The sequence below is a fragment of the Talpa occidentalis genome, unplaced genomic scaffold (genome assembly GCF_014898055.3).
Source record: "Talpa occidentalis isolate TD23 unplaced genomic scaffold, MPIMG_talOcc4v2.1 talOcc4.10, whole genome shotgun sequence".
In the NCBI taxonomy this organism is placed as follows: Eukaryota; Metazoa; Chordata; class Mammalia; order Eulipotyphla; family Talpidae; genus Talpa; species Talpa occidentalis.
Window position 1 is genome coordinate 78901778 of NW_023600993.1, and position 22499 is coordinate 78924276.

General features: G+C 37.3%; 1 protein-coding gene across 1 annotated transcript in view; it reads left to right on the top strand.

The window, feature by feature from the left end:
- PAK5 (p21 (RAC1) activated kinase 5) overlaps positions 1-22499 on the top strand; it is a 375558-nt gene that overhangs the window by 19873 nt on the left and 333186 nt on the right. The window contains exon 6 of the mRNA XM_054696397.1: positions 17584-17766. The gene's annotated coding sequence lies outside the window, so the exon portion shown is untranslated. The remainder of the gene's footprint in view (positions 1-17583; positions 17767-22499) is intronic.

Here is a 22499-nt window from a genome sequence, read left to right on the forward strand (position 1 = left end):
TTACAGATTAACTTTCCAAGTTGAGGTATTGACATCTATTGGTAAGTTTTAATAAATTATTTCAAGGAATAGACCTTGATAAGAAAAGTGAGACTGAGGCATTAAATGAAGTAAGAGATTCAAAAAAGGAAGAGATATTGAAAGGACTGGACTCACCTAAGAGTATAGCAAACCTCTCCTGCTTTACAGGCTTAAAACTCAGTTGGACTGGTTAATGTGAAATGCTAAGGGCAAAAATTGGGATTGTGGTTTTTTTATATCCCCCAGTGTAAAAACTGGAATGATTTAAATGGAAATTGACTTCAGGCTTGAGACTAAAAGGATCAGGAAAATTCTTCTCATCAAACACAGGATCATGGGTTCTTATCCTAGATTTATGTAAAAATCATTAGATCCCAAACTAGTTATAGTAGAGAACAGAGCTTTAATATTTAAGGAGGTTTGCTTAAATGCATTTTTATTGATGGAGATATGTTTTTCTTTATGCAAATCAGATTTTCATTTTGACCACCAAAAAACAAACTCTCCATCTTGAAATGCCCCCCTACATATATTTTCAGTTATTTAAAATATATCTTAAACCAGCAACAATCAAGACTTCAGTCAATTTAAAACTACTGCAATGACTTTTGAAGCTAAATCATATGTTTAATATCTCTTACTTTTCAGATCATCAAACCCCATAAGACTCACTATAAATCTTTCCACTTCTACCCCATAATGACTTGGGCAGAAACATTCTGAATTAAATGATGCTATGACTTGATTTATGTACATCTGGTCTTTCAACCCAATGGCTTCCCAGCACTCTATCAATCTTTATAAAGTCCTGGGAATGTACTTGAAAAGAATTGCAATGCAGTGAGTTAAAAATGAACCTGGATTTTTGCCAATGTTATAAGATAAGAAGCTATGTGACCTGGCCCATGCTGTGTCAATGGTGATAGAGGAGAGATTGCACTTTGGGCTCAGTAGCCTCCTGAGCTCTGCTGTTTGCCCTTTCAAGTCAACAACTACAAACTGGAATGACATTTTTCTAGTCTGACACTGCTGAGAAAAGTCAAGAGGAATTTTGATACTTAGATTTTTTAATATGTCTTTTATGATGTTAAGTTGAGGCTGCTAGTGTTTGCTTGCATTTTTTTTTAACCCTCTTAATGTATCCAGATAGGCACCTCCTTAAGCTTGATATAGTTTAGTAAGTCTAATGATTGGTAATTATTCCCAGTATTAGGTAGCTCTTCCTCCTAAAAATGGGGGTTAAATGGTTCAGTCACATTGACATTAGACTTAGCCACGTGACTTGCTTTGGCCACTGAAAAGTGATCAGAAAAGTTAGATGCCAGGTCTAAGGCAAAATTCTAAAAATTATTGTGTGGTTTCTCTGTCATTTCTCTACTGAGCTGGCAGGTTCCAGATGGTGGCTGCTTATTCAACCTCAGTGGGCTCCAGATGGAAAAGCCAAAGCCAAAGCATAATTGACATGTAAAATGAGCAAGAAAGAAAACTCTGTCTCTGTAAGTCCCTAAAATTTGGGGTAGAGGATCTTTTGTGCCTGTAGCATAATTTAGCCTATGCTGACTAATACAATCAGCACCCATTATGGAAGCCATAAGAACTAAGCATAAATAAACCAACAAATGTGGGCAAGGCTTTGGCCAATGAATGGTACCATATTTCTTGAGATCTGGACATCTGCACTCTGGCTTATCCCCTTATATGTCCTTGGGAAAATAGTGGGGACAGGGCATGCTGCTCTCAGGGTTACTGAATGCCTGTCCTCCAAATCATCTGGTAATTTTCCTTTTCTTGCCAGAGCAAAGATCGGTCTAGAGTCTTAAGTGTCTGGAGATATCTCTCTTTCCATTCTCCTCCGATGCCAAATCTAAACCAGCTACAATAGACATCTCAGATGGGATCTTAGATTTGGGGAAATTCTTGGAAAATAAGGCAGCTTCAATTTATAGGGGAACCCTTAGAAATAAGTGGTATGAAAAGCCAAACAGTGTACTGGTAAAATGTGAAGAAAAAAATCTATGGATGACCAGCTAGACTGGTGCAGGCTATGTAGAAGGCAGTTATATTCAAGGGGAATGTAACTTTTGATAAGTCAGAAATTCTCCAAATCAAAATAGAATGTAATTTGGGGAAGACCGTGAAGCTACAAAACATTAAGTCTTTAGATCTACATTCATCTCTACATTTAATAACTTATGTGAAATTTAGTGCTCATTTTTTATATCTAAAAGTGATGATTCAATGATGGCATGAATCTTTCAGCCTGCCTAGGCTGTAATTCTAGCTAGCCTTCTTCTTAGCACTTGTATACCTTAGGAAACTGCACAACTTTTCTGTACTTCAATATCTTCTGTTGGAAAAGGAAGACAATTTTGGCACTTATACAATAGGATTGCTGAAATGATTAAATGTGTCAGCAGAGATAAAATGGCAGAGAAGTGCTTACTCCAGTAGTATTATTAGCCATCTTGCTTGGGTCCAAGGGCTGCTAAGACTCTCAAGTAACTAGGAAGGACTTTATAATCTTTATGAAGTATTTTTGTTTTCTCTTATTTTTCACTTCGTTGTACAACAGAATTTATTTTTCACAAATTGTGATGCTTTGAAGAGTAGCAATAATTTAGGGTATTAATGATTCATCTTATGAGCCCAGTATCGTCTTGTGAGATCACTGTAGTCAGAAACAATTTGTCTCCACAAATCAGTCTTAAAAGGCGTGTCAAATGTGGTGAAATCCTTACAATTTGGTTCATTATTTGTATCAAATCTTCAATTCCAAGGTCAATTCGTTTCAACACCTGGGCCTCTTTTCAAATCAGCAAGACTGACTTCACACAACAAAGATGATGAATTCTACCACAGAAAAAAGAAAAAGTGCATTTTATGCATACAGCAATGCTTTAAAGATTCTTTGCCCTTTATTAGCTATCCATGTCTCTCCTCTTTCCTTTAGCATGGCTAATGTTCCTTTTGATAGTTATTTTGAAAAATTCAAAACCTGATTTCAAATTGCCTATTACTTTAAGAAGTGAAAAAATATTTCATTCTAATTCTTTCCCAAAAGATAACTGTGGAGTAATTCTATGAACAGTTGTAGAAATCAGCAGGACCCTGAAAAGCTTTCCAATATCCTTTATTTAAAAAGACTTCTGTCCCAGTAGGTATTTACCTCTTCTGTTTGTGGGTTAAGATGTCTTTTCAAGTTAGTTGAGAAATATCAGTGATGTACTGAATAGATATCTTTCCTTGCCACATCCACATATGAAATGGTTGTTGGCCATAGATTTGACTTGCGTTGTGTCATTCACTTCAACTCAAAGAGATACTGTGAGTGATGACTCAAGCTCAGAAGAGAGAGAAAGGAATGACATTGATACTGTTTGAAGAATTCAGAAGGTTGGGGTATGTTTTTGTTCTGTGTCCTTGGCAAAATTTCCCCCAATATGCCTTCTTCCTTTTGGCTCTTTCTAGGCAATTACACATAGCAATAGCACCATCTATTGACCTGTTTTTTCCTGTTGATTTGCTGTCATGAAGTTTATTGACTGAAAGGTAGGAAGACTGAGTTCATTTATTGTTTCTCCTCCATCATCCTACTCCTGTTTCCTATGGAGCAGCTTCCTTGTGCAGTAGTATTAGGGTTAGTTCAATAGTTCATCACTTTAAAAGGTCAATTTTAAGATGAGATTTTTTTAAATCCTAAACTCTTTCTACTTCCAATTAATAAGTTGCACAAGTACCACTAGTAACAAATTCTGATCAGCTTTCCTGTTATGGTGTGAATAAATGAGCCTCCTATCTTAGGAGGCACATAAACTTAACTGTTTAATGACACTGGCTAATTTAACAACTTAATTTCTGTTATTTCCTTAACTTCAAGTATTATTTCTTCTTGCAGAAATAAACATAATAAACTCCTGTTTAAATAGAACTATAAAGTGTATTTGGTATATACACACAATAGAATCTGAGAAGAACCTTATAAACATGTTATTAATTTAAAGATATTGATTGGAGAAAGTCTGGAAATTCTGTTTTATTCCTATTTGTACTGAATTGTGAAAGTGACCAGATGAAATATGTCAAGATTCTTTTGGGAGTTGGGTAGAAAGATCTCCAGACCAAGATCCACTTCTAAAGAAATAACCAAAGTGAGTGCTAACAGTCTCACCACAGTTTCCTGATATTTGGATACATTAAGAACAAGGACTCACCCACAGTAAGGGATTGAAAATATTTGATCAACAAGGGAAGGGAAGAAGGAATGCATCACTTCTGGTTCAAAACAGAATCAGAGACAGGGATCCAGGTGTATGTGATGTACTGAGGGTACACTCGTCAGGAAAGAACCCATAATGAAGGGTATAAGGCTAGATGGCAAGGGAGTGGGTCTTAGTTAAGATCTAGTCCTAACCCAGCTCCATAGGAGAGATCTGGAGGATAAGACACATCACAATTCTGTATTCACCTATAATCAGCCATTGACTTTAAGTTTGTCCGTGGTTGCAGAGGTGGAAGACATAACATCTGCAGCAAAAGATCTCTGATACACTGAGTTCAGTTCTCTGAAGAAGGAGCAGCTGGAGGCCATAAGCATTTATTTCATATTCAACTGGGAGATGGGGACATCTGGGACACAGAGTGGGTTTGTAGAAGTGTGTTCCACAGAGTGACATTTGTCAAATAAGGCCTCGGCAAATGTTGAGTAACATGTTGTTGGTATTGGAGACTCATCACCTTTGTCTGTCTTCATTCTAATTGCGTCTCTCCTGCTCTGGTCCCTTCCCATGTCCTTTGCTTTCACATTAGCCTAGTTTTTTCCACTGCAAGGTTGTCTGAAGTCTTATCTTTTAGGTCTTCCTCTTCTTTCCTCTCCTCCCTCCTGCATATGCATCTTTTTTTTTTTTTAAAGATTTATTTATTTATGCATAAAAGAGCTGAGGTACAGGCCAGAGATGCAGGCGGTGGTATGTGTGAGAAGATTCACCAGAGACAGAGCGGGGAACAGAAAAGGCAGATTGACTGCAATACACTGCTGAGGGGAGCAGCGGGCGAGTCAGGAAAAGTCTGTTGCGCCATGTGGGTAGCTCCCTGGCTGGAGATCAAACTTGTGCTGCAGTGGCTGCAGATAGCTTCATAGGTTGCATCTTAACCCCTTGTGCCACCAGGGAGGCCCCCTCATATGCTTCTTATTCTTTTTTTTTTTTAAAGATTTATTCATTTATTTATTTATACAAGCATTGGGTACAGTAAGAAGCGGGGGAGGGTGAGAGAATTCACCAGAGCCAGAGCAGGGGGCAGAACAGACAGACTGATGAAATACACTGCTGATGGGAGCAGCGGGCGGCAGGAGAGGTCTGCGCGCCATGTGGGACCCTCGCTGGTGGCGGGGGATTGAACTGACGCTGCAGAGGCTGTGAGCTTATTTCTAATTTATCCAGGCTAGTTAGAAAGAGAACTCCTTAAACCCAGGTTATTAATTAGACTTCTCTTCTACTAATGGGTCATGAGCAGGTGCCTCACTGTTTCTTCTGAAAGTTTAATCTTAGGCTAGGAGGCAAAGTAACATTGAAGAGTGGCCCCATGGTCTTGAGTCACGTAATTAATCTCAGCTTTGGCTGCTTCATCTTAATAATAAATATAAGAGAGCCACCCTGGTGGTGTAGGGGTTGAAAACAGCACTATAAAGCTATCGCCATGGAGATTTTTATTGGAATAGCGTTGAATCTGTATATTGCTTTTGGTAGGATGGCCATTTTAATAATGTTAATTCTTCCAATCCATGAGCAGGGGATGTCTTTCCATTTCGTTGTGTCTTCTTCTATTTCTTTTAACAGTATTTTAGAATTTTCTTTGTATAGGTCTTTCACCTCTTTTGTTAGGTTTATTCCCAAGTATTTGATTTTTTTGTTTAAATTATAAAGAGATGGTTTTCTTGATTTGTTCTTCAGGTTGATTGTGTATAGGAAGGCTACTGATTTTTGCGTGTTGATTTTGTATCCTGCTACTTTACTGAACTGGTTGATTTTTTTGAGTAGTTTTTCTGTGGAGTTTTTAGGGTTCTCTATGTATATTATCATATCATCTGCAAATAGTGATAGTTTAACTTCTTCCTTCCCTATTTGGATTCCTTGTATGTCTTTCTCTTGTCTTATTGCCCTGTCTAGGACCTCCAGTATTATATTGAAGAGCAGTGGTGAGAGAGGACATTCTTGTCTTGTTCCTCATCTTAAAGGAAAGGCCTTCAGCTTTTTGCCATTGAGAATAATATTGGTGGTGGGTTTGTTGTATATGGCTTTTATCATGTTAAGGTATGTTTCTTCTATCCCACAATGTAGATGGAACTAGAAGGAATTATGCTCAGTGAAATAAGCCAGAAGGAAAAAGAAAAATATTGGATGGTTTCACTATTTATAGCAGGAATATAGAGGAACCAAATAAGACATCAGTGAAAAAAATAATAACAGTACAAAACACAAAGCAAAAACAGACAATTATAAATCAGAGACATCCTGCAGGGGAGGAGGAGGGAGAGGGATCAGAGGGAGGGAGGAGCACAGGAGACTGAGGTGATGGTGCATGGGTGCCTTGGTGAAGGAAACCAGGGAGGTGAGGGGAAGCAAATATTGTTTAACAATGAACAATGATGTAAAAAATAAAAAATAATAATTAAAAAAAAAAGCTATCGCCAGCCATTGCAGCATGAGTTCGATCCCTGGCCAGCCAAGGAGCAACCCATAGGGCACAGCAGACCTCCTTCCTGCCTCTCCTGCTACTTCCCTCAGCAGTGTGTTTCAGTGGATCTGGCTGTTTTGCTCCCCACTCTGTCTCTGGTGAATCCTCTCATCCCCCTCACCTCTGGCTTGTACCTCAGTTCTTGTATGCATAAATAAATAAATCTTTAAAAATAATAATAAATATAAGAATACTTATCCAATCTACTTCATAGTACTTCACCAACAAACCAAATAGAATACCCAAAAAAAGGATAATTTCGGAGGTTTTGGTAGAAGGAGTGGTTTATAAAAGTGTGGGTGTAGGGAAATCATCATAGAGAGGAGAGTTGCTTGCCACCAAAACGACGAAAGGAGTGGTCACCTGAAAGGAGTGGTCACCGAAAAGAGAAAGGAGATCCTGTAGAGTTGTCTTCCTTTCTTTTTAAAATTTATTTATTTTTATTTACATATATTTTACATCATTGTTCATTTTTAAACAATGTTTGCTTCCCCCCACCCCACCCAGGTGTAGTCCCCATAGAATTTCCTTCACCATTTCACCCTCGCACCATCACCTCAGTCCCCTGTGCTCCTCCCTCCCTCCGATCCCTCTCCCTCCTCCTCCCCCTCAGGATGTCTCTGGTTTATAATTGTCTGTTTTTCTTTTGTATTGTTAGTATGTTTTCCTGTGATGTCTTATTTGGTTTTCCTATTCCTCCTATAAGTGAAACCATTTGATATTTTTCTTTTTCCTTCTGGCTTATTTCACTGAGCATAATTCCTTCTAGCTTCATCCATCTTGCTGCTAATGCCATGGTATTATCTTTTTTGATTGTCTTCCTTTCAAGCAGCAGTGACTTCTGGGAAAAGACAAAGTCAGCCTAAGATAGTCTTACAGATAGATATATAATCTCTGTCTCTTCCTTCACTACAGTTTGTTGGGGTTCCCCAAGTGGCCCCAAACAACCAGAGTCAAGGAACATAAATGTTCCATAACCAATAAAGAGTGGATCTTCCTCTTGAGGGGCATCTTGAAGGTGCAAGGCACATTTGCCAGATAGTCACATGGCTCAAAATTCAGTAATGGACATGGAAGCATTTTGTAATCCCTGGCACTGGAACCCTACGAAATGTTGGTTGTTGTCTTTTAGTATTCTTGTCAGGCCACTTTTAATTTAAGAAAAGATCATTTAATAGGTAAGAGATACTATGGAACTAAGAAGAATTAACATTTGCCTTCAATATTTGACAGAGTTAATTTGAACATTGTTAAATTATTCCTTTAATAATGTTCCACAAATTTCAAATTTATTCAGTATCTGTTGATTCTGTGCTTTCAACCATGAGAAAATTACTATATATAACATACCTTTCCTTCTTGCCAGAATTTTTTGAATTGTATTTATTAATCTTACATTTTTATTATTCTATTTTATATTCATAATTCTAAAATCTAATAGGCCTTAGCTTCACATTTAATTGTGTTCAATATTCCCCATCAATTATTTTATTTAACTTTTCCCTGAGAAGCTGGGATCTATATTTCTGAAAGTTAATGCAGTGTTGTAAACCAATGATATGTTACTTTAAAAAATTATTTTAAAATGTTCTATTCCTGAGTTGTTTATTTTTATTCAATTCTGAATTAATTGGACTTTATCTTCAAGAGTGAAGAATTCATGGACATGAAAGCTTGTGCTCATGAAAAATTTTTTTTCTTTACACTTGCAGGATAACTGAAGAGGCACTAAATTTATGATTCATATTTTTTTCAGTTTGGGGCAACTGTATTTCATGGTTTATCATTTTATAAACCCCCTTCCCTTTTTTTAACCTTAAAAAAAACAGAGTTATAATTTACATGCCATAAAACTCATTATTTTAAAGTGTATAATTTTGTGGGTTTTTTCTATACAAATGACATTATTTAACCATCACCACTAAGTCTAGAACATTTTGTTGTCATAAATAGAAACCTTATGCATGTGTGCAGTCATTCCCATTTCTTCCTCCCCTGAAAACCACTAATCTTCTGTGTCTATGGATTTGCTTATTCTAAACATTTCATATAAATGGTGTAACACAGTATGTGGCTGTTTACATTTGGTGCAATGCACTTAGGAATCACCCATATAGTAACCTGTACCAGTACTTTATTTTTATTGCCAAATAATCCTTCATTGTGTGGATATACCCCATATTATTCATCTGGTCATCTTCTGTTCTGCTGAACATTTGTGTTGTTTCCATTTTTGCTTATTATGATTAATGATGCTGTGAACTTTCACGTACAAACCTTTGTGTAGATATGTTTTCACTTCTCTTGGGTACACTTTTCTCTGTATAGATGTAACATTTCCCCCTGCTTATCATTCTTGCTGTGCTTGAAGAAGCAAAATGCCTTTATTCTTCCATCACTAGTCAGTAAAACCCTTACTTATCTAAATCATTGATCTTATCTAAAGATAAGATGCGAAAACCAATATCCAAAAACTCACATAAATCGTTCAAGAGCCCCACCAGAACTGATAATGAAAGTCTTTATGACTTGACGAAAAAGCACTTTATTCTTTTTTTCCCTTAGATTTCCATAAAACCTTGGTTCATTCCCTACATCCCCACCCTAGTATCCTTCAGTTAACTATTAGTGTAATAAAATACATCAATATTTAGAGATATAAGACAGTTATCATGTCTTATGAGTTTTCATGTCAACCAGGTAGTTCTACTGACCTAAACTGGGGCTCACTCATTCATCTTGGTCAACTACTCCTCTTCTAGAAAGCTCATTGATTACTGGTGTCCCCTTTGATACATCAGGGATCTTGGCTGAGATGATTTATAGCATCTTCTCATGGTCTCTCATCCTCTAGCAGAGTAGCCTGGACTTGTTCTCATGGCAAAGGCAGGATTCCAAAAGAGAGAAAGAAATCCACAAATTCCCTTGAGGCACAGACCTGTCATGCCATCATTTCTTCTGTACCATATTGATCCAAAGAAATCACAGCTCAGGCCCAGATTGAAAATGCAAAGAATTAGATTCCAACTCCCAATGGCAGAAGCAGAAAGTTCACATAGCAGAGCATATAGTTAAAGGGCAGTATGAATAATTGGGGCCATTTTGTAGCCAATCTATCACAGTGTACTTGTACTTAGCGTTATCTTGCAATATAAATTTGACAAGGAAGTGATAAATGGAAAATAGTTCAGAGAAATATAAAATTAACACTGGGTATCGTGTTCTTACTGATGTAAAATACCTATTAGGGTTTTCTATGAATACTTTCTTCTTACGAGACTAATATGTATGGTCTAATTCTCCTGCTTCCTGCTGTTGTTTTGAAGGTGACTCTTTTATGGCATGGCCATTCTATCTTTCCAAGTTTTCCCATGCTTTAAATGCCAGCTCCAGTAATATCTAGAATGTATAATACACTCCTATAATAAATTTATTTTTTGTCTACTGAATCCTGCATAATGAAGTGAAAGTAACTTGAGGGTGCCTAATGCAAATTTATATAATTTAGTCCAGTAATAGAAGCAACTTAATAAATATTTGTAGAATTAATAAACTAATGAATGGAACCCTGTCTTCTTCAGCATGTTGTGTTTTCTTCTGTGATTCATTTTATGAATTATCTTTACCACTGGTTTCATACTTTTCTCTTTGCAAAATATTATGCAATATGTGTATATGTGTACACACATATTTGTGTATATATATATATAATATGTGTATAGTATATGTTTACATATGTATATATACTTTTTTGTGTCTGATGGTCATTATGGTTTGTTTCACTGCTGTTTACTTTAATTAACTATCCAAATAAATAATACTCTTTTCTAAGTCTAATTCTTAATCTATATTTTTAAATTCTCTGTAAGAAGAATTTGAGGTGACATTTTTTGAAATGTACAAAATAGGCCATTGTAAGTAAATATTGTAAGAATGAAGAAACATTTTGTGGTTGCAATGTTCTATAGACCTGATTTAATACAATTGCCTTAGTAGTTATGGTAAATAGGGAAATAAGAGAGCTTTTTTTCAAAACCTTTTGAAGGAGTTTATATGGCTTCTTATATAAGGAACATCACAAATTATAATAGATGTCATCTATAAAAGTAGTTTTGTAATATAAGCAGAAACATGCTGCACTCGGCCATTTCTCATACTGACCTCCAATTAAACCTAACGTATCAAGTCACAGCTTAATGAAGGCTTTTCCATGGAGAGCTAAACTAAAGTAGTCCAGGGGGACTTGTGTGGTTATACCCAGTCAACATCATAGAGTTGCAAGAACCTTGGCTAACAAGGAATTGTCAAATTCCTGAAAATTTTGCCAAGTGTCTGCAATCTTACTTGCTATTGGAATGTTTCCAATTCAACAGATTCAATACTGAACTTTCTAAAGCATGTCAGAAACATAGGCTTTCATCAATGAATAAAGTGTGACATATAGCAAAGTTCAAATGCAGATCACAAGGAGATAATACTGACACATATTTTATGAAAATGAATGTCATGACTCGAGAGAGTCATTTAATCTGCTGTGTCTTTTCACATATCTAGATCATGCATTTCTTATGAGTAAAACTTGTTCTTGTGTTTAAATGTCTTCATATTTCCCAGCGTTTAATAATGCAATCAATGAATCCACATTGAATGAATGAATACATGAAGACATTGGGAGGTGGAGTTTTGCTGGGAAGGAAGCATTGTTAATGACAGATCTATAGAACGAGGAATGTGGGTGTGTTTGCTATTTTTCTCTTACTTCCCAGCCATTCCCAGCCTTTTCTGCTCTGCTTTCTAGACCAGAAGGTTCATCACAATGGATTGTACTAGGTGTTTCCCTTGTCCTTTTGGATTTGGCCAAGGGGAAGCTCTGCCAGAGATCACAGCAAGAAAAGAGCTCAAGAATATCCTTTTCTGGGGCCTCCCCAGTGGCGTAGCGGTTGAGCGCTGGGCTGCGAAGCTGCCCGCAGCCTCCGGAGCGCCGGTTCGATCCCCTCAGCAGCGTACCTCGCGGTCCCTCTGCCTGCCCTGCTCCCCACTCTGGCTCTGGTGAATTCTCTCAACCTCCCATGCCTCTGAATGTACCCAGTGCTTGTATAAATAAATAAAAATAAATCTTTAAAAAAAAAAGAATATCTTTTCCCTACTCCTGTTTGCTTTTATTTTCCGGTTTTAAAAGTGCTTTTATTTTCCAGTTTTATTTATTTATTTAATATTAATTTTATTTTCCAGTTTCAAAAATGGTTTAAAAATGGTTATCAAATGATAACATCCATCTTGCTATCCCATTGCTGCAGGTCTCACTAAGCTCTGCTAACATCATCTCTTACCCCACATCCTCTCAGAACTACAGGTGATACCAGCTTGCCATTGTTGCTAGTCTCTCCTTCCTCATTGCTTCCTTTAATACAGCCATTAGCTCTGCAAATACTCTCTTCATTGGCTGTCTTCCATTGAATCACCTGAAAAGCATCTTGTTTCTTGCCAGGACTCTATAACTAAAGCAGTGGGAGATTTTATATTATAGCAGAATAGAAATATTTAATAGATCGGATGTAAGTAAAAGGAAAGAGTGATTAAGTTAGATATTGCTTAAGATTATGAAACCTGTTTGTTTATTTCAAAAAAGAAGATAGAGCTCAGGATTTTGCTTGGCCACCATAGAGGTGAAATGTGAGTGTAAGTCAAGATGTATGTATTGCTGGAAAACATGAGAGAGAGGGAGGGAGAGAGAGAAAGAGATTTTTGATAGAGAGAGAGATTTTTGGGTTCAGAATCTTCGGCTTTCTCTCCTCATTGACCATTCCTTTCTTTCCAAGGTTCTAATTAGAGTTAAGTGAGACAATGTTACACAAGCATTCCCAAAACTGTTGTTGAGTCAGATAAGGAAATCAGTAATTTTGTTATTCTCCTATGTTGTAAGGGACCATTGGTAGATACTGAGGTCACATCTGTTTGAATCCAGCCTCTGCTTTGTTATCTATGAGCTCTTGAGCAAGCTACTTCACCTCTCATAGTTTTAGCTCATTTGAAAAATGAGAGAGCCTAGAACCAACATGAGAGGATATAGAAGCCACCAGCCTTCCTTCTCTGGAAAATGCAGTAGTTCTAAGAACTGAGGCTGGAGTGAGACTACAGGCCTGTTGCTTTAATATCATACAAAAACACTTAATATAAAAATATTTTTTTTAACTTGTGTATCTTACCATTTGAGAGTTTGTCGTTGTTCTTGTCCTTCATCTTTATATAAAGTAGCATAATCGCTATCATGTATCAGCTGCAATTCCCTTGGCTTTTTCTCCCTATTTGGGAGAAGCTGCATGTTTTCTTGATAGAATACATTTGGTGGCAAAGAAATTAGATTTCATTTCATGTTATTTCGTATATTGTTTCCTGAGTGGATCAAATAGGGATGGACAAATTCTCTCAATGTCTTACCCAAACACTCACCCCAATTTATTCTTTTTCTTATTTACGCCTTTGTTGGAAATATCTTGACAGCTCAACTTCCTTGTAAAGATGAGTAATTGAAAGTGCACATTTGCTTCCTCTCCCTCAAAACCGTATTGCATAACAGTAAAGCAAGATTTTAAAGAATAAGACCTACTAGCACAAAGGACAAGAGAAGTTAACCACACCACAAGCTATTAGAAACTGGAAAGTGGGTGGGTGAGAGAAACCTGATTTAGCAAACAAAAGAAAGCTAATTCTAAGCCTAAAGTGGGAAAAGATGAGACAATCCAATTAACACCCCCACTGACTTTCAATTGACTGAGAAATTGGCATTATTGGGTACCCCTGGAAGCAGGGGAGAAGAAAGAGCCAAGACAGGGGATTGACTGGAAGTATTTTCCAAGATCCTACTGTGCGCTCTATGTATCTGCGCCATTGCCTTTTTGGATCCCTGTAAAATACAAGGTGAGGTATGGGGGAGGGTAGTTGAGAGTTCTAGGAACTGGATTACTCTAGGCACAGGTGGGTGTAGGGTACATATCCCAGTGAAAATTGTGAGGTTCAGGTCTGTGTCTGGCATTTGCAGAGCTCAGAGTAAGGATTCCCCTGGGGCCATGGCTTCTGGCTTGCGGTCTCTTCTCTATCTACCCTGCTTCCTTCTGTCACTGTCAGGACCCTCAGGGAACACCCATGGAGATCCAAGTACTGCCCAAGTCTAGCAAATCCCCATAAGTGCTACTTTCCCACCATGCCTTGTCTTCAGGAATGCGTTCACTGCTGGGTGGAATTATTTACCCACAGGAGGTAGTTGGATTGATTGAGGGGAGAGGCCCACATAGTCACTAGAAACAGGCTTGGGTCATTTGGACCGAAATTTTGAAGCACAGTGTACAAATGAGGCACAGGTTCCCTTGACCTTGTGAAAGGGCACTTCAAAGAAGGAACAGAAGAGGCTACTTTAAAAAGTGTTGTCTCTGTTAATGTGATAAACTGTCCCTTGCTGATTTAACCATTGAAAGTTCTACGTCCCAGAAAACTATTCAGTTCTGGGCCAACTGTTACTGCTTGTCACCCTTCATTAAGTATTGTATTTTCATACTTAACTCTGAGACTCTCAGCCCTCTTTTCCATTTAGTTCCCAGAGTGCTGGCAGCAAGGCCTATGTCTTCTAGACAAGAAACTAGAAGTTTTCCTCTGAGGAAATCTGACCTGCCAGGAAAAAAGAATCAAAGTTTATGACAGATTCCTCCAGAGAGCTCCTTCAGATGCTTTTTGTCAGGACACCCATGAAACCTACCCACTAGCTTGTAGCATCTAATCAGGCTTATATATGAGCAAACAGTCAAAAATGACCAAACATTGAGGAAATCCTTAATTAGATAGAAATTAAGGAGGACATCCTTAAAGTAGATAGAATGAAAAATTAAGACTCAGAGAAACAGGGGTGGGGTGAAGCTATTTAAAAAGAAACAATAAAAGAAAAAAATTAAAGTGTCCACAGTAGTATCTTCAGAATTACAAAGGGATAAAATTAATGGAATATTATAAAAAGGAATAGCTAAATTAATAAAAGAAATCTTAGAAACTGAAGTGTGAGGATAGATTAAAAAGCTGATGGAAGTATTGTAAATTAAAGTTAAGACTATCTCTATGAAAGGAAAAAATATATAAAGGCAGAGATGGAAAAATAAGAGAAAAACAAAAAGAAATACTAAATTAAAATACTTGGAGAATTAAGGAAACAAATTGATGATTATTAACAAATCATTATAATTAATTAAAGTGTTTGCAAAAATAAATTATTTGCAAAAATATGAATCAGCTGTGAATAGTATTCATATAATAATTATATAGTGTTCTAACCCAACTTAGCATATAACTATCCTATGAGGAGGAAGGAAAATGTTAATTTGGCAGGCATAAGAATGTGAGAAGAAGCAGGTGAGATCGTGTGATACTCTCAATAGGAAGACGATAGATATTCGCCAAGACTGAAAGTTAGGAGGAAATCAATATAAGAAAGGGATTTTAAACACTATGAGTATTTTTAAGCATTATGGGTGTTTAAAACAATAACAACAAAAATAGTTGTAAAGGATTGAAACACTTGCCTATAGAAGAGGACACTGAATGCAGAGACATCATGGAATGCTATTTTTCATAAGAAACATTAGAAAACTTTTACTTTTGAAGCTATATAAGTATATAACTTCATAAAAATAGTCCCCTCAAAAAATCACATATTTGGGAATTTTTAACTTAAAACCTGACTTCCCTTTTATTTCACATTTTATTTCTATTTAAAAGTTTTTATATACCCATTTAAATATTTTTATTGAAATGGATTCAATGTTGTTCACTAAAATAACTAGCAGAGACCATAGTGATATTCTTTTTAATTCTCAGTTTAGTTTGTTACATTGACAGGAATCCAATAGTATGGTTTCAGCTTTTTTTTTTTTTTTTTAATAGAGGCATGCTTTATTTGTTTGTTTGTTTGTTTGTTTGTTTTGTTTATACAAGCACTGGGTACAGTCAGAAGCGCGGGAGGGTGAGAGAATTCACCAGAGCCAGAGCAGGGAGCAGAGCAGGCAGAAGGAGCGAAGTACACTGCTGAGGGGAGCAGCGGGCGGCAGGAGAGGTCTGCGCGCCATGTGGGACCCTCCTCCGGTGGCCGGGGAGCAGCAAGCTTCGCAACCCAGCGCTCAACCGCTGCGCCACCGGGGAGGCCCGGTTTCAGCTTTTAATTAGAGAAAGTACAACATTTTTTAATGAACTGTGAAGTTTACTTTAATTGGATTTGTGTCCATGAGCAGAGATAAGTGAAATTTTTACTTATTTAAAATTATAGGATAATTAAATCTTCTAATGGATAGAATATTCTGACTTTGTAAGTGGATAGAATGATGGCAAAAATATCCCAAATTCTTCATGATTCTTATATGCATTCTCTATGTATAGGGTCTCTGGAAAAAAGTAAAAACAACAATAAAACAAACAGGGTTTTCTCAGTTTCTCAGGCTGATTTTCACCAGGACCTTCCTGCACCAGTGGCATAGTAAATAGCATGTAGCCTTGAGAGGTAGTCTGCATGTGCAGAAAGCAATAAATAACATATAACCTTGATGTATAGTTCACTTGTGGAAAACACAGTAGCCTTAAACTTGGCCCTATGCCAGCTATGGATATAAATTATATAAAAGCTAATATGGCTCTTGGGTGGAGGTACATACTGATGGGCTGATGGACACTCTGCTGCCCAGGGGTGCTGCCGCTGTCGCTGTGGCTATTGCTGACTGATTGCTGCTGCTGTTGCTCCCAGGGCTCGGGGGTCCCAGACTGCCCATGGTGGCTGCTCAGGGCCACAGATGCTTTTATTTATTTATTTATTTATTTATTTATTTATTTATTTATTTATTTATACAAGGACTGGGTACAGTCAGAAGCGCGGGAGGGTGAGAGAATTCACCAGAGCCTGAGCGGGGAGCAGAGCAGGCAGAAGGACCGAAGTACACTGCTGAGCGGAGCAGCGGGCGGCAGGAGAGGTCTGCGCGCCATGTGGGACCCTCCTCCGGTGGCCGGGGAGCAGCCGGGGATCGAACCGGCGCCACAGAGGTGCGGGCAGCTTCTCAACCCAGTGCTCAACCGCTGCGCCACCGGGGAGGCCCGGCCACAGATGCTTCTGCCTATATCTGATTTCCTGCTGATGTAATAAAGACTTCTTGTTTCCCTACCCAGGCTTCCTGACCTGTTCTCTTGTCTGCCGACATTGTGAACCTGGGCAAGCTTGGAGCTGTTGGCCCACACTGTGTAATGAGACTTTGGAGCAACTCCCATTGATAGAAGGACTCCTACTTTCCTATGCTGGAATTTGGGCAGATCTTATGATTTTCCTGGTCAATGGAATGTTCTGGAAGTGATGGTGTGCTAATTCTGACAGTCATAGAAACTTCCCACTTTCTTTTGGACCCCTACCACTAAGAGAAAAACCAAGTAGATTATTTGGTCAGAAAATAGATAACAGGATGAGAGCTCAGTAGTCTTAGCCAAGTTCATATTAAAACATCCTACAGTCGAGTATGTGAAGGAGTCTGACTTAGGCTAGCAAAGTTGTCAACCCAATCAGCTGTTGACTGCCGACCTAGGAGTGAAACCATCTGGGACCAGAACTAGGGAGCTCAAGTGAGACAACATTAGCAGTAAAAAACAATGTTTTATTTGCTCCACTAAATTTGGAGGTTTTTTGTTACATAGTACTAGCTAATCAACAGGCAGAGTTATCAGTTTATTCCATAAATGAATATTCAATTATCAAAGAATTAAAACAATAAAAAATAGCATCATTAACAAAGCATTTTCATATCGTTCTCTCAATAGGAAAAATAAATTCAACAGGAAAAAATTTATTCGCTGAGGACCACCTATGAGTAAACATATGCATATTGGGAACAGCACAGAGAGAGCTGAGTTGTCCTGTACAGAGGACAGATAATGTTTTAAAGTTGGAAAGAGGTTAACAAGAATGACTTCTACAAGGGCAGCAGTTGACATGCCAGAATGGTGAGTGTTTGAGCTGGGGTTCCATGAAAAGGCAGGGATGTTTAAGATGTAATTTTTTAGGAATTTTCTGAAGAATGTTAAATGTAACTAACATGTTCAGCCTTACAACTCTGGCTCCTATGAAATTTCAGTAAAAGCTGCAATACTTATGCCTTTCTTTAATGGGACACTATGAGCAGCTGGAAGGTGTTGCAAATATGAAATCCAGGTTATTGGTGATGGACTGGTAGGTGAGGGCATCCTGAAAGAACCCAGAAATCAGGTGTGGTGTTGCCAATCAAAATGAAATGCCTATTAAATTCTCACTAGGAGAGAACTTTAAATTTATTGAGACAATATACTTAATAGTGGTCTAAACCAGTTTTACTCAGCCCACTAAGTAAACGGAGCCTGGCTAATGTCTCAATTACCTGAGGCAGCAAATAAGGTTGTGGGCTTGTAGGCTACATTGGAAAATATAGTAGAATTTAAACATAGCTGTGATACTTGACCCCGAAATCCCACTTCAGTTATTTATCCAAAAGAATGAAAACGTGCATTCATAGACGCCCCTGTATTTGAACGTTTATAAGTTAACAATCATATTTATAGTCACCCCAGGATAGAAACATCTCAAGTATCCTCTCATTTGATTAATTGTGGTGTATCCATAAAATGAAATACTATTCAGCAATAAAAAGGAATGAACTGCTGAAATATGCAGCTACATAGATAAATTTCAAATCATCAGAAGACTCCTGTGTGATTTCATTTACATGGCACTTTTGCAAAGAAAAAATTATGGAACTGAATATAGGTCCATGGTTGCCAGGAATGGGGGATATGTGTATAGGTTGACTACAAAGGGGCATAAGGGAATTTTTAAATTATTATTGTTTTTTTAGTGAGAAATTAATTTTTAAATTTTTTTAATTAAAAAAAAATTTTTATATCATTGTTCATTTTTAAACAATATTTGCTTCCCCCACACCCCCTCAGGTGTAGTCCCCATAGAGTTTCCCCAATGCACCCGTGCACCATCACCTCAGTCCCTTGTACTCCTCCCTTTCTCCCTCTGATCCCTCTCCTGCCTCCTCCCCTGCAGGATGTCTCTGATTTATAATTATTTTTGCTTTGTTGTGTTTTGTATTGTTATTATTTTTTACCCTGATGTCTTATTTGGTTCCCCTATATTCCTGCTATAAGTGAAACCATCCAATATTTTTCTCTTTCCTTCTGGCTTATTTCACTGAGCATAATTCCTTCTAGTTCCATCCATGTTGCTGCGAATGGCATGAGTTTATCTTTTTTGATTGCTGAATAATATTCCATTGTGTATATATACCACATCTTCTTGACCCAGTCATCTATTTTTGGGCATTTGGGTTGTTTCCAGATTTTACCTACTGTAAATAGTGCTGCAATAAACATAGGGGTACAGGTGTTCTTTTGAATCAGTGTTTTTGTGTCCTTTGGGTAGATCCTTAGTAGTGGAATTGCTGGGTCATATGATAGCTCCACATAAGGGAATTTTTTGAGGTGAATCATGATCATGATTGTGGCTACATGACTGCATATTTGTCAAAACTTGCAAAACTGTACACAAGAAGCAAGAACTATACCTTATTTTTGTAATTAAAATGTTGGAATTGGGAGGTTAGCCTGAAAGCGTTTTCAATCTACTTTTGGAAAACAAACATGATTGCTCTAAAATTATTAACAATAAATGCATAATTGAGCTTAAAAACCATTGAAGTCTACAAATATTAATTGATAAAGCAAGAAGGTATTTCCAGATCAAGCTTGCAGAATCTTAAGAGTTTGGGTTTGATTTAAGTTGACTCTAAATAAATGGTGGGAATTAGGTAGATAGGAAAAGAGAAGAAAAGTAAGCAGAAACTCAGCATTTTATTCTGGAGACTGGAAGGAAATCAATGAGGCTAAAAAGGGAGCCTTGTCACCAAGCTGGTTATTACTGAGGGGCACTAATGCCAGGGGGAGCTTGGCACTCTTTTATGTCGTTTATGGCAGTCTTTTATGCCTGAAATAATCCTCCAGAATGGTCTCCATGACACTGAAGACTCCAAACTCATTGTTTTTTTCCATGTCTCTGTGATTCAAGACTAAAATTCTTTTGGAGAACTCAATTTGTGATGATTAAATGGGCAACTTGTTTCAAAGTCAGGATTCTAAGATGCAAAACTTGGCTGTTGGGAATCAAGACTTGTTTTTACATTGAAATTTCCCTCAAAATAATAAAAAGATAAAAACAAGGGAGAGGGAATTAAGAAATGAAATCATAATCATGAAACTAAGACGGATCAAATTTTTTTTGCTGAGAAAACTCAGTTGCAAAGGAGGAAAAAAATATTTTTGTTAACATTTATTTATAGAGGATATGTTTATTTACAATGAAGAATTACTAGAGGTAGAATGAAATCTTATTTAAGGAGAATGTGATGCTTTAATTTTAAACTCTGCTTCACTAATGTGATAACTGTCTCTTCTTGACATTTTTTTTTTTTTATTTCCATCTGGTTTAGAGAGTAACTTATTAAGAGGTTTCTCTAGGCTTATACATATGGACTGTGAATTATCCAGTATATTTTAAATGCAAAATGGTTTGGACAGCTCTTCCAATCAGTTTCAGAGTAAAGATTTGTGCAAAACTGAATTGGAGATAGCTCCTTGAAAATATAGTCTCACTTTTGGCTTGGCCCCCTTGTGCTCTGATGGGAACAGGACATTTGCAGATAATAACAGGTGACATCTGGGCTTGGTAATTTAAAGGCACAAGTGACCCCTAAGTTGCAAGATATAAGTTTTATTCTCAGGGCCAACATAAACCAGGGTGATCTGCAGGGAAATCAGGAAACTTACATAAAGCAAAAAAGAAGCACAGCCTCATTGACTATTTTTATTATGAATTTTAAATGTCTAGCACAGTTTCAAGTCATGTTTACTTTCTTAGGTCAAGGAGAAGCCAAAATAATTCCACATTTCACTGGGATGGGTGCTTTAGCTTTTTTTGGTAAAGTTCTGAGCAAGGTTTTATTAGATTGGAATTTAGCAGCAGCATTCATTAGCACATCCATCTATTGCCAACTGGAAAGAGTGCTATAATGGGCAAAAGATTGTGTGTGGTGTGGGCAGGACCTAGGAATAGTAACAAGGTTAATTAATGTAGCTTGGAAGTTTTGAAGACTATCAGACAGACAAATCTCAGAAGATTTCATAGGCAAGTTTTTTGGCCTCCAGGGTAGTCTATGATGATAAGCCTGGAAATGATTGTTGACAGCATTTGAAATGAGGGTTTTTAAGAACAGTGTAACAGTTTGAATAACTGTTGACAGCATTTTCCTTGGCGCATCATGAATTTTTTGAGTTAAAAGAGCATTGAAACTTACAAAATATTCAAACAATATAAACATTCAAGTTAAAAACCAAAGTCTCCCTCTCCCCAACCCAATTAATCCAAAGTAATCCTTGACAGAATGGTGTATATTCTTTTTTTCAATATTTCACTTATGCATACAAGAGCTGGGGTATAGGCTAGAGGTACGTGGGGGGGTGAGAGGATTCACTAGAGAGAGTGGGGAGCAGAACAGGCAGATCTACTGAAATATACTGCTGAGGGGAGTAGCAGGTGAAACAGGAGAGGTCTGCTGCATCATGTGGGTAGCTCCCTGGCCTGCTGGGATCTAAGTCATGCTGCAGTGGCTGCTGATAGCTTCATAGTGCTGAGACTTAATCCCTTGAGCCACCAGGGAGTCCCAGAATAGTGTATATTCTTCCAGGATCTTAAGCAAACACACACACAACCCTTTAATGAAAAACGCAGGTGTTATGGTGAGTTTTTTTATAGAGAAATGGAGACAGATAAATTATATTTTTTTTCAAAAATGGGATATCTCTCACTGTACTTCAGCAACTTTCACATTTACTAATTTCTATGGCCCTTTCTCATGTCAGTTCTTATGATTTTAGTTCTCCAAAAATCATTATAAAATTCCATAACATGATTGCATAATTTAAATATTTTCTTTGCAATGAACACTTAGATTATTTAATTACTTCATATCTTTGAACTCTTTATACATATACCTCCTTGTGCAAGTGTAGGTATAGCTAAAGGACGGGTTATTATTGGTCAAAGAATTTTAAGTATGGATTGATAATAACAAGCTGATCTCCAAAAAGGGGTCAATAGGTTGACCTGGATCAATCTACCAATGAACGTTTCTTATTCCTGCCAATATTAGATACTACATTTTATTTCAGTCTGTCCGATTTTTTATACGTAAATTTTATTTCCTGATTGTTAGTGAGGATGAATATCTTTTATAGTATAAAAACTGTTCTTTCTTTTCTCTGTGAATCATTCTGGTAATCAGTTTATCATCCTCTCCTTATTGATTCATAGGGACTCTTTGCATATTAGGAAATGTAGTGGTTACTGTGGGTGGACTCACTTTCATTCAACCCACTTCCAGCAGACAGAAATGCTAAGGTAAAAACCTGATTTTCCTGTTTCTAAAACTTAGGTACATAATTTCAGTGTAACCAATCAGATGCATTACAGATCTTTTTTTCAGAAGAATAGGAAGAGTCAGGCTCCAGGGCATCTATTTCATAGATGTGAATTGAGATGGAAGTGGTATGATTTTGGAATCAATGACTGTCATGTCTGCACTCTAATCTGTAAGCAGGTTTCTGATTCATCTGCTTCCTTTGTTAATGAAGGCCACTCTCCT